A 16,368-nucleotide genomic window follows, 5' to 3' on the forward strand; every position below is an offset into this window, starting at 1 on the left:
TATGAAAAGAAATTTATGTGGTTCTATGATTAGATCGTATAATTTCGTTATATATATATATATATATATATATATATATATATATATATATATATATGTGTGTGTGTGTGTGTGTGTATGTGTGTGTGTGTGCGCGCACGCAAGTGGAGTTGTAACATATAGTGGTTTTACGTGTTGGTAGAGATTATTCGATGCCCGAATGTTGTTTGCTTCGTGCTTTGTGGAACTCTTGATGATGGGAGTCAGCCACTAAGTGAATATGACGATATTCAAGAGGTAGATGGATGACGTCATAAGGAGTTCTTCAGCAGCTGATGGCAGAGAAGTGTGAGAACCTAGGGAGTGACCTTAGTCAGATGAGTACACTGATAGAGGAGAGTATTTGTTGGGGGTGACCAAGTTTAACGGGATTGGTGATCGAGAAGGTTGAGCATCTGCTTAAGAAATCTGGGATGATCCGTGTGGAAAGTATGGATAGATGTGGCAGGTAGTATGGGCCCATACTACTGAAAGCAAAGGACTCGTACTCGAAACAGGGAGAATTCCAGAGGTTCTAAGTAGCAGATTGAAAGGAGATAACATGGTTCGGGTACCATGATTCGTAGCAGATTGAGAGGAGATAACATGGTTCGAGTACCATGAGTCATAGCAAATCGAGAGGTGATCACATGGTTCGAGTATCATGATTCGTGGCGGTTAGTGCTTCTGATTTTACTAGTTATCCCGTTGTGATTGATTAGACCGAGATCATATGTGATAGAGTATGGGGCCAGAGGGCCTCGTCGAACGAGTTTCAATGGAGCATACATTGAGAGGGAAATCGAGTTAGTTTCCGAGAGATTTTTGGTGAGATGCCAGTTGGAGTCGCAAGACTCAGGGATGAGTAGAGATGATGCTATTGGAGGATCGCGGTCTAAGTCGAGCAATTGACCGATAAATGAGACGTCACCTTCTGTAGCAAGAGTTGCGCTATCCCCGTTTCCTAGAAGAAGCAAAAGAGATAGCGAGCTTTCGGTTTTAGAGTTTGGAGGTAAACCCCGTGGGGTAGCATAGGGTTGAAACCTTTTCACCAGAGTATTTTGGGTGGTATGTTTGTTGCGAGGTATTTCTTATACTATAAGAGAGTCATTGTGGGACTAAGATGGAAGAGAACAAGGAGGTCCTCATCATGAATCATCTGGCGGAGCTCCTCGTCGCTCACACCCCCTCCACTAGTCCCTGGTCTGTGGCGCGTTCCCACCATGATACCTCTCTGAAATACAACACAATATATCAAAGACTCGCTCGAGCGTGCATACACTCGATACCCCCAATCCTACTTGGTTCCTGGTACCCTAAGGATTCCTACTTGGGTTGAGCACTGACCCGGTGCCTTCGGTAGTACGGGCCGAATACTACCGACCACACCGACTCAACATTCATTCCAAGTCCTCCTCCCAGAGTCCCCAAATTTCCAAGCACTCTACTCTCTTAATCATGTGCTACTCACAAGCAGATATCTCATAAGCACCTCGCTGCTATCTAAACACTCTCAAACATTTCTAGCAGCAAAAACCCCTAGACTAAGGCATCATATATCAGGCCACTCTAGTCCTAATAAGAATACCTAGTCTACTCTAGCATGCATATCATAATTCGTCATATAGCATAACATAACATATCTGATAGCACTTATTGCAAGGGTATTTTGGGAAATCACTGTTCGGGCGCTGGCTGATCGTACACACGGCTCTGCTCTGTTTGTCTCAAAACTCTTTTTACTTTTTTCAAAAATTTTACTTTATTATCAAAATTTTCCTCAAATCCTCAGTTTGAGTTCAGATACGCCCGAATATGCATCCAAATCCCTCAAACCAAGGCTCTGATACCAACTTGTAACACCGTAAAAATTTAAACAATTTTTCGCATTTCAAAAACCATATAATGTCAATCACATCCACATTTTAAAACATTGTATCGTCATTATCTCAATACAAAGTCCCAAGATCAAAACATATGAACTCCAATGTGCGTGTGTACGAGTCATGTCGGTGCCTTCCCGCGATCATCATTGGTACGTGAAACACCACACATAACACTGTAAACACAAATGCTTAGTGAGTTCCCCAAAATACCCCATAAACACATATCAGCCACTTAAGGCTGTAACTATGTTGACCCTCTGGTCGAATATCTCTGTGGGACCCTCTTGGTCCCATAACTCTGTGGACCCACTGGTCCTAACTCTATAAACTCTGAATCATGCATATAACATATCACAATAAATCACCACATAATATCATGCAAATACACTGGCATATAACTCTAGGATACTCTGTCACATAACTCTGTTGCCATACTAGGTAAAGTATAGTGAGAAGACTCACCTCAGATGTCTCGGTATATTTCTGACTCGAAAGAAATATGATCTAGCCTTCGCCTAATTACACAAAGTAAATATTCTCATAAATATAACTCTCGGGACTAGACTCAACCCTCTCTAGGCAAAAGACCATTTTACCCCTCTATCAGCTCAAAGGCCACATTGTTTACCAAACCCTAAAAGTCAACAAAAGCCAACGGTCAAACTTTGACCCGACTCGGCGAGTCTACACGTGTATCCTAACTCTTTTAGTCCCGCTTGGCACGTCGAGTTCCTCCCCTCACTCGACGAGTCACACCTGGCATGAATCGCGGGGCTACCCCGACTCAACTCGCCGAGTCTCAAGAACAACTCGGCGGGTTCCGACTTGAACTCCAGTCCCCTAACTCTCTCTGACTCACTGAGTTATTTCCCAACTCGGAAAGTCTACTCACTGAGTGATTTACGGGAAACCCTCACCCTACTCGTCGAGTCTGATCTTTGGACTCGGCGAGTTCATGTCATGCATAAATTCCATAGACCTCCTGAGGTCAGATCTATTCCTTTAATCCACAGATCTGACCTTCCCAAGCATGATAATCACGTAAAGTTCAAACCTTGACACTCATATAACATCTAGATGGTCTAACTTGGTGATTTAGCCCCAAAAACAACATCCTAAGCTCATGGCTCCCAAAATAGCTCATAAAGCTCCAAGGGTTAAGGTCTCTGGGCCTCTTTGGGTCCAAATCCAAAACATAGACTCAAGAGGGGACCAATTTCTCCACATAACCATCCTCTAAGGGGGTTATAAAACCCTAACTCTAAGAATCAACACCAAATCTGAAGAAGGTCCGAACAAATACCTCAATATGAAGTCTCTGAACTCTAGAATCACCAGAATCGCACCTTTTTCAGCCTCCTCTTGCCTTGGTCACCTCCTTCTTGCTATTACACCAACAAAATGATCAAGAATGGCCTCTCCGTCCTCACAAACGCTCTAGACCTCTTAGGGTTTCTCTCTGGGGTTTGGTAGCCGCAAATGACGACCCTAAGGGCCTTTAAATAGGTCCCAAACCTAGGAAATTAGGGTTTCATTAAACAGCGTGGACTCGCCAAGTCCACTCATGAAATCGCCGAGTCCAGCTGTGAACCCGGATGCGAATCCGCGACCATACTCAGCGAGTCCAAATACCAACTCGCCGAGTCCCCTCTCAACCTCCAAAAATATAAAGGAATAATTAATATACTTGGGAATCCGGGTGTTACAATTCTCCCCCACTAGAATTAGACTTCGCCCACAAAGTCTCACTCTGCAAACAACTCTGGATGCTGCTCCCGCATCTCACGCTCCAGCTCCCAAGTCAATTCTGACCCCTTCCGATGCTGCCACTGGACCTGCACCAAAGGCACCTCTTTGTTCCTCAAAACCTTGATCTTCCGATCCCTAATCGCCACCGGTCTCTCAACATAGTTCAGGCTCGCATCCACCTGAATATCTTCTAATGGTACCACTGCCGACTCATCGGCTATACACTTTCTCAGCTGCAACACGTGGAAAGTGTCATGGATCTGACCCAACTCTGCCGATAACTCCAAACGGTAGGCTACCCTACCTACCCTCGCGATCACCCTGAAAAGACCGATATATCGGGGCCCCAACTTACCCCTCTTCTTGAATCGAATCACTCCTTTCCAAGGAGAGACCTTCAGGAGCATGAAGTCGCCGACCTGAAACTCGAGCTCGGACCGACGCCTGTCCGCATAACTCTACTGACGACTCTGAGCAGTCAACAACCTCTGTCTGACCTGTTGAATCTGCTCTGTCGTCTGAAGCACGATCTCAGTACTACCCATCACACGCTGCCCTACCTCTCCCCAGCAAATGGGGGTCCGACACCTCCTCCCATACAACAGCTCAAAGGGTGGCATACCAATGCTTTAATGATGGTTGTTGTTGTAGGAAAACTCTGCCAAGGGCAAGTACGTGTCCCAACTCCCGCCGAAATCCAACACACATGCCCGGAGCATGTCCTCGAGCGTCTGAATCGTCCGCTCACTCTGCCCGTCAGTCTGTGGGTGGTATGCGGTACTAAAATGCAGTCTCATACCCAATTCCTCATGAAACTTCTTCGAGAATCTGGAAGTGAAACGTACATCTCGATCTGAGACAATCGAGATCGGCACTCTATGCCGCGATACCACCTCTCTTACGTACGTCTCTGCCAACCTCTCCGCGGAAGAGCTCTCACTGATAGCAAGGAAATGAGCGCTCTTCGTCAACCTGTCTACAATCACCCAAATCGCATCGACCCCTCTCGCAGTCCTTGGCAATTTGGTGATGAAATCCATGGTAATTTGTTCCCATTTCCACTCGGGAATCTCTAACGGCTGCAGCTTACCATGTGGACACTGGTGCTCACATTTGGACATTTTCATTATCTTTGAAAAAACCACAAGTTTGAAAAGGAGCTTACATTACATCTTTATGCTCCACACATGGTCATTTTCACACTTAGGCCATTCGGATTATATCATTACCCTTTCGGTTCCACTTACACACCTTTGGGAACCAAATTTTGAGTCAAAGGGTTTCTTGTTAAAAATTTCGATAGTTAATACATTACTATCTTCAAAAAAAAAACATGCAAATTTTCAGTTGCAACTATCTTAGATAGGTGGCCGGTTCAATTATTGAACAAATTTCCCAACATCTTGGTCACCCGGCGTTTGATATTCATTTGTATAGGTTTGTTTTATTGTATATAGATCGAGTTGTTCTTTTTTCGCAAATTGGTGATGTTAGGGAAACTGTCGAGTCGGATACTACGGGAGGTTTGGGCCAACACTAAGTGAATCGATTCCTACAATGGTGCCCGAGCGATTAAACCTAGTTACACATGAGAGAAACCGGAAAACATGCATGTTCCATTAAGACTATGACTGACCATCCCTCCTTACTCACCTAAAGGAGTTGTCCTGGCTGTGGTTTATGGCTCCATTGTCATCGGATGAAAAAGTTTTGAGATAGCAGCGAGATCAATTCTGACCATGTTGACTAATGTCGAACAGGTTCCATGATTCTATCCATTCTTTTTATTTCTAGGGTAGTTCGTCCCAAGTTCATTTAGTCTTGTCTTACTTGAGGACAAGTAAGGTTTAAGCTTGGGGTGATTTGATAGCTTCATTTTATTTACTTCTTTTTATAGTTTATTTTAGTACATTTCATTCGCATTTTAGTTAACTTCCATGCATGTTTTCCCTTTTGTTATTTTTATGACCATTTCGTGGTACTTTCTAGTTTCTTGAGCATTATCGCAGATTTTCTTGGAAACTAGCGGGGCGGCACTCTTGGGAGGCGATTGGGCTTGAAAGGAATTGGGGATTTCGTGCTTGATGGCTATGAAGGTGACTCATGGGGTAGACTTGTCAATTGCTTGAAGGCTTGGAAGAATTGAGCTTTAAATTTGAAAGACGTGGGAGAATTCTTGAGTGTGCAAGATCAATATTTGGGAGTTTGTGGAAGTTTAGAGTGATGTGGATGGACAAATTGGACTTTAATTGAAGAAATATTGAAGAAAAATGGGCTAGGAGTTGATTGGATTCGAACTGGGCCAATGGATTAGCTGTGGGGGCCCAAAACTTGAAGAAGCCCAAAATTACCCGTCAGAGCCCGCAACCCGCGTAAGATTCCCCGCGGCCCGCGTGGATTCCTGAGAAGGGCAATTTCGGGATTTTGCTAAGAGCTCTATTTTGGGGAGTTTGGTGTGCCTCTTTAGCCTTATCTTGAAGGTCCGATTTTGAGACTTTCTCTCTGGAGTTTGGAGCACTTTTGGAGGCCAAGAACACTTGAAGAATATCTTCTTTTCATCTCTTGAATCTTGTCAAATGTTTGGTACAATCTTATCTAACTTTGTTCATTTGAGTTTAGCCATGCTTGGCTAAACAAATCTTGGTTGACTTCTTGTTGAATCTTTTGAACTTTTGTTGGATGTTGAAGAATCCATGAACTTGTTCTTAAATCTTTATGGAATTGTTTTGTGTTTTATCATATTATCACTACTAGTATGTTTTTATTCATGAGTTTAAATATGCTTGTGGTGATTAGTTGGCTAATTTCTTGATTAAGTAAATGATCCTCAAATTAGCAAGCAACAAATGATTTTTGTGTTGTTTTTGCTTCACACAATCATAAAAACATTTCCTCCAACATGGTGGTGAAAGCATTTGACCCCTCTTGGATTTGGTGACTTTTTGGTTCTTAATGCTAGTTGACTTTCACTAATTACATGCTATTTGGAATTAGTGACTTTGACTAAGGAAATTGTTATGAGCTTCTCTAGCCATTTCAACAATTAAGAAAAGTCTAGGTAATCTCAAGCTCCTTGGATTGCTATAGCCAAATTAAGGATTTAAATCAATGTATTGCACCATTGGATTCTAATGATATGTTCATCAAAAGTCAAAGTGAGGAAACTTTAAGTCAACCATCTCTCCCTTATTGATTTTACATCAAACTCTTATTTTTGTTGCATTTGTCTATTTAAATCATAGTTAATTCTAGTTTGTTTCAAGTATTTCAAAACCTCAAAACCCCCCATTTTATATTTATTGTCATTTTACAAATATTTTTACAAAGAGATTTTTCATAGAGTTATAAATTGAACCAATCTTCGTGGATTCGACCACTTTACCACTATACACTATTTTAGTGTGTAATATTTAGGGTTATTATTTGTGTTGGCCTCGACAACCACCAAATTTTTGGCATCGTTGTCGGGGATTGGTTTATTTTTAATCAATTTGTTTCTCTATGCCCAGATCTCAGCGTACAGGTGACTTGATTTACAATCCGGAAATCGAAAAAGAAGCAAGGCGTTTGGCGAAGGAAAAACGAGTTGAACGTGGTCAAACTTCTAACCCCCACAGGGACCCGGAGGTTGAAACCGCTTCATTAAGTGATATAGAACCCGATTCTAGTCCCGACCCTCGCCAAGAAATTCCCGAAACACCACCCCTACAACAAAACCCACCCATTATTGAACCAATTGCAATGGCGGACGGAGGAGAAGTTCCCGAAAGAACTTTGAGGCAAATGATGGAGACCGATGTTACACAAACTCCAACCGGTATCAATTACCTGGTTTTGGAAGGAGGCTCGGAGTTGAAGTCAAGTTTAGTCCATCATCTACCAACTTTTCATGGATTGGAGAATGAAGACCCTTATAAGCATTTGAAGATGTTCCACATTATTTGCACTAGCATGAAGCCACAAGGGTCAACCGATGACCAAATCAAGCTAAGGGCATTCCCCTTTTCATTGGCCGATAGAGCAAAAGATTGGTTATTCTATCTTCCACCGGGGTCGATCAACTCATGGACCGACATGGCAAGAGCTTTCCTTGATAAATTTGATCCCGCCTCAAGAGTCTCAAATCTTAGAAATGAGATTTGTGGAATCCGCCAAGGTCAAAATGAGACTTTCCATGATTATTGGGAGAGGTTCAACAACTTGTGCTATAGTTGCCCACAACACCAAATTCCGGAACAACTCCTCATTCAACACTTCTATGAGGGATTGTTGCCAATGGAGAGAAGACTATTTGATGCCTCAAGTGGTGGAGATGTCTTTAGTAAAACCCCATAACAAACAAGACAACTTTTCAACACCATAGCCGCAAATTCACAACATTTTGGCCCTCGCCAAGACATGAAGAGAGACACACAACACAAAGTCAATGAAGTGGGAACATCAAATCTTGAGTCTCAAATAAAAGATCTAACCTCCGTTGTCCAAAAGCTAGCCATGGGACAAACTCCACAAGTGATGGTTTGTGGAATATGTGCAACAATGGGACATCCTACGGATATGTGTCCCATCCTTCAAGAAGATGCGGAACATGTGAATGTCACGAGAGAGTTCCAAAACTACCACAACAAACCATCCAGTTACCAAAATGCATATAATTTGAGTTGGAAGCCAAATCCCAACATGAGCTACAACTCAAGACCATTGCCTCAAAATGCATTAGTTAGACCGTCCTATCCACCACCACAACCTCAATACCAACATCAACAACCACACTATCAACCCAAACCGCACCCTCCACATCATCATCAACAACCTCCTTAATCTCAACCAAGTAGCTCCGAAATGTCTCTTGAAGACATTGTCAAATCTCTAGCCACTAGTACCCAACAATTCCAAAAAAAGACAAGGACTAGTATCTCCAACCTTGAAGCACAAATGGGAGATATAGTTACATCTATAAGCAAGTTGGAATCCCGTGGTAAACTCCTTTCTCAAACCGAAAAGAACCCAAATGTCAATGTGGTGACCTTGAGAAGTGGCAAACAAGCCGGAGAAAGTACTTCAAAGAAGAAGCCAAGGGAAGAAGAGGAAGAAATAGAGATCATTCCCATTGAAGAACCTATAGTCAAGAACGATGCACAAGTCGGAGCCCCAAAGAAGACTACCCCTTTAGTAACACCAATAGCCACTCAACCACCGTTCCCCTCCCGACTTGCAACTTCAAAGAAGAATATGGAGGAGAAAGAGATTTTGGACACCTTCCGAAAGGTGGAAGTAAACATCCCTCTACTTGATGCAATCAAGCAAATTCTGAGATATGCAAAGTTCTTGAAAGAACTTTGCACCAACAAGAGGAAGTTGAAGGGAAATGAGAAAATTTTGATGAATGAAAACGCATCCGCGGTTTTACAAAGGAAACTTCCACCCAAATGCAAAGATCCTGGGATGTTCACGGTCCCTTGCAAGATTGGAGATGTCACTTTTAGTAGTGCTATGCTTGATCTTGGTGCCTCTATCAATGTCATGCCCTATTCGGTGTATGAATCATTGAATGTCGGACCCTTAAGTGAAACCGGTGTCATAATCTCTCTTGTGGATAAATCAAGTGTCTTTCCTAGAGGTGTTTTGGAAGATGTCCTAGTGCAAGTGAACCAATTGGTCTTCCCGGCAGATTTCTATGTGATTGATCTAGATGAGCAAGTGTCCTCCAAATCGGCTCTAATCTTGCTTGGGAGACCGTTTTTTAAGACGGCTAGGACGAAGATTGATGTGTATGCGGGAAGTTTGACAATGGAGTTTGATGGTGAAACAATAAGTTTTAATATTTATGATGCCATGAGATATCCTAGTGATGTTTCATCTTTGTACTTTGTTGATGTTGTCGAGCCAATCACTCAACAATTGTTCAAGTTATCTAACGGCGATATATTGGAGATGATCTTAAGCAAAGGATTCGATTGTGGGAAGCTAGCCGAGCAATTAAAACTTTATTCTTTGGATCTGGAAGTTGAGAAGTTGGTAAATAAAATGGAGATGAAGAAATCCACAAGATTAGATGTCAAGCAAGTTGAATTGCCCCCAACTCATACAAAATTGCCCCCATCCCTTGTTCAACCACCCGAATTGGAATTGAAGGTCTTACCTCAACACTTGAAGTATGACTATTTGGAAAAGAATGAAACACTTCCGGTTATCATTTCAACTCACTTAACCGAATTTGAAGAAGAACAACTCATCAATGTGTTGAAGGAGCATAAAGAAGCCATGGGATGGACGATTGCGGATATCAAGGGATTGGGGCCCTCCACTTGTATGCACAAGATCTTAATGGAGGATGAATGCAAGCCGAGACGGGACGCACAAAGAAGGTTGAATCCGCCAATGATGGAAGTGGTCAAGAAAGAGATTTTGAAGCTCCTAGATGCGGGGATGATCTATCCAATCTCGGATAGCAAGTGGGTGAGCCCGGTGCAAGTCGTTCCAAAGAAGACGGGAATCACGGTGGTCGAGAATAACAAAGGTATGATGGTCCCCACCCGTGTGCAAAACGGGTGGAGAGTATGTATTGACTACCGCAAACTCAATGCAAGCACACGAAAAGATCATTTCCCATTGCCTTTCATTGACCAAATGTTAGAAAGGTTGGCCGGGAAATCCCATTATTGTTGTCTAGACGGGTACTCCGGTTTTCACCAAATCCCGGTGGCACCGGAGGACCAAGAAAAGACAACTTTTACATGTCCATTTGGCACTTTCGCATACCGTAGAATGCCATTCGGATTGTGTAATGCCCCGACCACTTTCCAACGTTGTATGGTTAGTATCTTTTCGGAATACGTTGAAAACATAATTGAGGTTTTTATGGACGATTTCACGGTATATGGAAACTCCTTTCAAGAGTGTTTGACCAATCTCACCAAAATTTTAAAAAGATGCATTGAAACAAATTTGGTTCTAAATTTTGAAAAATGCCATTTCATGGTGAGTCAAGGTCTCATTTTGGGTCACATTGTGTCTAAAAAAGGAATTGAGGTAGATAAGGCCAAAATTGATGTTATTCAAAGCTTACCTTACCCGACTTGTGTTCGGGAAGTTCGTTCTTTTTTGCGCCATGCAGGTTTCTATCGAAGGTTCATCAAGGATTTTTCAAAGATAACAAGACCAATGTGCCAACTCTTGCAAAAGGAGGTTGATTTCGAGTTCAATGAGGCGTGCAAAGAAGCTTTTGACAAGCTCAAAGAGTTGCTTACATCCGCCCCCATCATGCAAGTACCAAATTGGGATCTTCCCTTTGAGATCATGTGTGATGCAAGCAACTATGCGATAGGCACCGTTTTGGGTCAAAAGAACGGGAGGGCCTCCCATGTGATCTATTATGCATCAAGGACACTAAACAATGCTCAAAGCAACTACTCTACCACGGAGAAAGAGCTATTGGATATAGTGTTTGCTTTGGAGAAGTTTCAGCAATATCTACTTGGCACCAAAGTCATAGTGTATTCGGATCATGCGGCTCTCAAGTACTTGATGACAAAGAAAGATGCAAAGCCGAGACTAATCCGGTGGACCCTACTGTTACAAGAATTTGACTTGGAAATCCGGGACAAGAGTGGATGCGAGAACCTCGTGGCCGATCATTTAAGCCGGATCACTTCAAATGAAACTCCTCTCCCGTTGTGGGACAAGTTTCCGGATGAGCATCTCTTTTCCCTTACTCAATCTATTCCTTGGTATGCCGATATCGTTAACTTTTTGGTCACAAAAAGGTATCCCGACACATTCACACGTGCTCAAAAAGACAAGTTGAAAAGTGATGCAAAATATTATGTGTGGGATGAGCCTTATTTGTGGAAACATTGTCCCGATCAAATCATTAGGCGATGTGTACCCTGACAAGAGCACCAATCCATTTTGCAATTTTGTCATGAATTTGCTTGTGGGGGACATTTCGGACCTAGCCAAACCTTGAGAAAGGTTCTTGAATGTGGACTATTTTGGTCAACCATGTCACGTGACTGCTACTTGTTTTGCAAAAGTTGTGAACGATGTCAAATGACGGGAAACATTTCGCAAAAGAACCAAATGCCCCAAAATCCAATCCTTGTTTGTGAAAATTTTGACGTATGGGGGATTGATTTCATGGGCCCATTTCCTGTTTCGTTTGGCAATGTTTACATCTTGCTCGCGGTTGACTATGTTTCTAAGTGGGTTGAGGCCAAAGCCACAAGATCGGATGATGTCAAAACGGTTATCGAGTTTTTAAAATCTAATGTGTTTGTGAGATTTGGTGTGCCTAGGGCTTTGATTAGTGATAGAGGGACGCACTTTTGCAACAAAATGATGGAAGCTTTATTGAAAAAGTACAACGTGACCCATCGTGTCTCTACCGCCTACCACCCTCAAACGAATGGTCAAGCGGAGGTCTCGAATCGTGAAGTGAAGTCTATTCTAGAGAAAACGGTGAATCCGAGAAGGAAGGATTGGAGTTTGAGACTAGAAGATGCCTTATGGGCCTATCGGACCGCTTATAAGACCCCGATAGGAATGTCGCCCTTCAGATTGGTTTTCGGGAAACCATGTCATCTTCCCGTCGAATTAGAGCACCGCGCATTTTGGGCGGTCAAGCAATGCAATTTCAACATTGACGAGGCAGGAAGGCATAGGAAACGTCAACTCCAAGAGCTAGAAGAATTGAGAAACGACTCCTATGAAAACGCAAGGATTTACAAGGAGAAAACGAAGCTCTTCCACGACAAGTCCATCACCCGGAAGCATTTTGAACCGGGGCATAGGGTCTTACTATACCATTCACGATTGAAGTTATTTCCAGGCAAGCTAAGGTCAAGATGGATTGGAACTTTTGTTGTGATTAAGACCTTTGACCATGGGGCGGTGGAAATTCAAAGCGAAAAGACGGGACAAATTTTCAAAGTCAATGGGCACCGGTTGAAGCCATTCTATGAAGGTTTCAGTGCTAATGCCCTTGAAATCATCCATTTGGATGTCCCGATGTGTTGAAGAAAGCTAGGAAGACGTCTCGCCAAAGACGTTAAAGAAGGGCATTTTTGGAAAGCAATGTGCTTTCACCATTTTTCAAAAATAAATCATTTTGAAAAGCGTTTTTTTTTGGGATTCAAAATAAATTTTTGAAAGGTTTCACCAATCGATCCCCATTTTACTCCAAATTTTGTCAAATTTTTTATACCGGGCCTTACGGGGATTGTTTTGGCTTAAAAATCAGTTTTTTTTGGAAAAATCCTACTTTTGATGTGCAGCATAGCCCGCGGACAGCCCGCGGCCCGAGCCCAGCCCGCGTTAGAGGTTAGAAGGTTCAGAAGGTCTTCTAGCAAGTAGACGCGGCCAGCACGCGGCCCGAGTCCAGCCCGCGTGGGCCGAACATCAAATTCAATTCAGTACCCACGGCCAGTCCGCGGCCCGCGCCTGACCCGCGTGGATTTTCTAAGCACTTGGAATTTTTTTTGAGCAAGCTAGTTCCCGCGGCCCGCGTGACACCCGCGTAGAAGTCGTTTTTTTTTGCTGTTGGATCTGCTGTGTTCGAGGACGCTAGATGCGGCCAGCACGCGGCCCGCGCCCAACCCGCGTGTTGGTCGTTTGACTGATGTTTTGAGTTGTTGACTGCCTTGACTTTCGTTGACCAAGAGATTTAATGAGTTGACCAAACATTGACCGGGTTTGACCTTCCTTGACCAAAGATTAAACACCTCCAGCACCCTTCTTCTTCATTCTAACCTAACAAATTCTTCCATTCTCTCTCTAGAAGCTCAAGAACACTAAACCGACTTCTCACAAAAATCCATTTTCCCGGAGTTCTATCGGTCGGAATATTGCGAAACCACCGCCATTCTTCTCCATTTTTCATCCTCTACAAACCCCATCCAAATTCTAGTCCGATCTGTGGCCGGAATTCCGGGCTCCACCACCACCCATCACCACCTTCTTTCGCGTTTTCCGGCCAACTCCGGCCACCATTGGAGAATCCGAGCACGGGGTTTTGTTTCTCTCATCAAGAGCTTTCTAGTCATACCAATCTTTCCGCAAAAACTCACGAAAAATTTCCGTCTAATTCCGGGTGCCGCCACTCCATTCGCCGGAATGTCATCTTGAAGCTAGTTTGTGGGGTTGTTTTAGCGATTAAAGCGTCAAATACGGAGCAAAATTGCAAGCTTGGGGTATGTCTTGACGAAATCTTTTTGGTGGCACTAGTTCATCCCGGGTCTAAGAAATTGGGTAATCTCATTCCTTTAACTTGATTGTTTACATCCCAATTTCCATTTGTTGTTGGTATTGTGTGCCTTTGTTGTGGCTGAAAGTTATTATTGATAAAATTTTGTCCCGATTAAATGTCAAAGCGTGCAAAAACGGGGACGGGAGCAACTTCCTCTAAAGGAGGGTCGAAGGGAAAATCCAAGGATCCCCCGTTCCGTTTGTTGAATCGCGAGGACCGTAAAACTTATGATTTTCTCGTTTCAAATAAGCGTCAAGTCAAGTCAACGAAATTCCTCCATAGGGAATCTTTTGCTAGTCTTTGGGTGCTCGATGGAGTCCAAGCGTTATTTAACAACATCGGGTGGGGTCAATTCCTCTATAACCGAGCCGCCACCTATGTTGAACCCACCTTGGAATTTCTTGCCACATTCAATTCTGAGGAGGAAGCCCAAACTGTCACCTTCCAAATGCTCGGTGAGAAATGATCCCTACCGCATCGGGTCGTGAACGCCCTGATGGGCACTCTAGTGGACAACCTATATTACCAATATGACCCATGGCCCGGAAACTTTAATGAGCATTACTTTTGGCAACAAATTACCAACGAGCCACAATACTCATCGTCTTCGTCAAAGGCGTCCTCCATAATCCACCCGTGTTTGCGCCTAGCGCATCGAGTTCTCACATGCACCATTTTCGCTCGCTTTGAAGTGGGACAAATTTCAAAGGCGAATTTTTTTTTCTTTGGTGCATGACTCGTGAGAACGGTCCGCGGCCTGATTTTGCCTCCTTTTTCTTCACCAAGTGTTACAACCTCACAACTATGGACAAAGGAGACATTTTCATTGGGGGAATAATCACCCTCATTGCATCCCGGCCACCGCTTCAACTTCATCTCTCTACTCTTCCATTCGAGAAGGCTTCCGGCCCCTCTAGTCTTGACGGCAACGCACTTCGCCGAATGCAACTCATCCGGGATTCGGTCGTCGGTCCCATGTGGATCCTTGACAACCAACCATACCTCATTCTCCCCCATGAGTATATAGGGAGTTTTGAGCCGACCGATCCCAAGCAATGGATCATTCCATCAGACTACCCTCCACCTGTAGATGATGAGGATGACCAGTTTCAGCCTGCACAACAATTTGCCGAGCCTCAATTTCCGCCGCAACAGCAGGGGGGACACGAAGTCCCACCATATTTCCCCCTTACATTATTTGATCAATTTGCCACAATGTTCTCCACGGTGTAGCGCATCGATACCCAAACGCAAGAGAATACGAGATCCATCCAAGATGTGGCGAGTCGCGTTGGTCGATTGGAGCAGTCATTCCCTCCTATTTCCCGCCAGGTCCAAGATATATGGGACTACCATTATCGCCACGGGCATTTCCCGCCGCCCGACCCACCGATTTAGGTCCTTTCCGCCCTTTCCTTAAGCATTGAGGACAATGCTTGTTCTTAAGCTTGGGGTGGGGCATTTCCCTTATCTTTTACTTTTTCATGCATTTTTAACTAGGTTGCATAACATTATAGTATTAAGCTAATTTTCATTCATTTTTTTTATTTATTTAAAATTCCAAAAAGATTTTATTTTCTTCTTTTTCACCTTTTATATTTTTGCATAACATTTAGCCTAAGGCATTAGCATTCATGCATTTTTGTTGTCTGTTTATTCTCACCTCTCTTGGATACCATGAAACAGGTTCACAGTTATTGTGTCATTATTGGTCCAGGATCTTGTTGCTATCTCACCCATCGAACCGGAACCATTGGCTGCAGTTTGGGATTTCATACTTGGGATCAGATGCTGGTAGCTTAAAGGGGTAAGTGATCATGGCCAGGTAGTTTCATGAAAAATTATGCATACAATACTAACAACTGTAGGATATACTATAGCAATGGATGTTCTTAGCCTTGCGGTCACTACCGCTGAGAGGATCACACTTGATCATGTTTGAACTGTTAGGATGAAGCATTGGTGCTTGTCCCCGAGTAGAATCCATATCCGGTCTCTTTACATCACCATATCTTTTTGAGATTTTGTTAGAATCTTAGAGAGTCTTTTAGTCCACATTTGGACATTTTCATTATCTTTGAAAAAACCACAAGTTTGAAAAGGAGCTTACATTACATCTTTATGCTCCACACATGGTCATTTTCACAATTAGGCCATTCGGATTATATCATTACCCTTTCGGTTCCACTTACACACCTTTGGGAACCAAATTTTGAGTCAAAGGGTTTCTTGTTAAAAATTTCGATAGTTAATACATTACTATCTTCAAAAAAAAACATGCAAATTTTCAGTTGCAACTATCTTAGATAGGTGGCCGGTTCAATTATTGAACAAATTTCCCAACATCTTGGTCACCCGGCGTTTGATATTCATTTGTATAGGTTTGTTTTATTGTATATAGATCGAGTTGTTCTTTTTTCGCAAATTGGTGATGTTAGGGAGACTGTCGAGTCGGATACTACGGGAGGT

This window comes from Lactuca sativa, chromosome 6 (genome assembly GCF_002870075.4).
Source record: "Lactuca sativa cultivar Salinas chromosome 6, Lsat_Salinas_v11, whole genome shotgun sequence".
NCBI classification, from domain to species: Eukaryota; Viridiplantae; Streptophyta; class Magnoliopsida; order Asterales; family Asteraceae; genus Lactuca; species Lactuca sativa.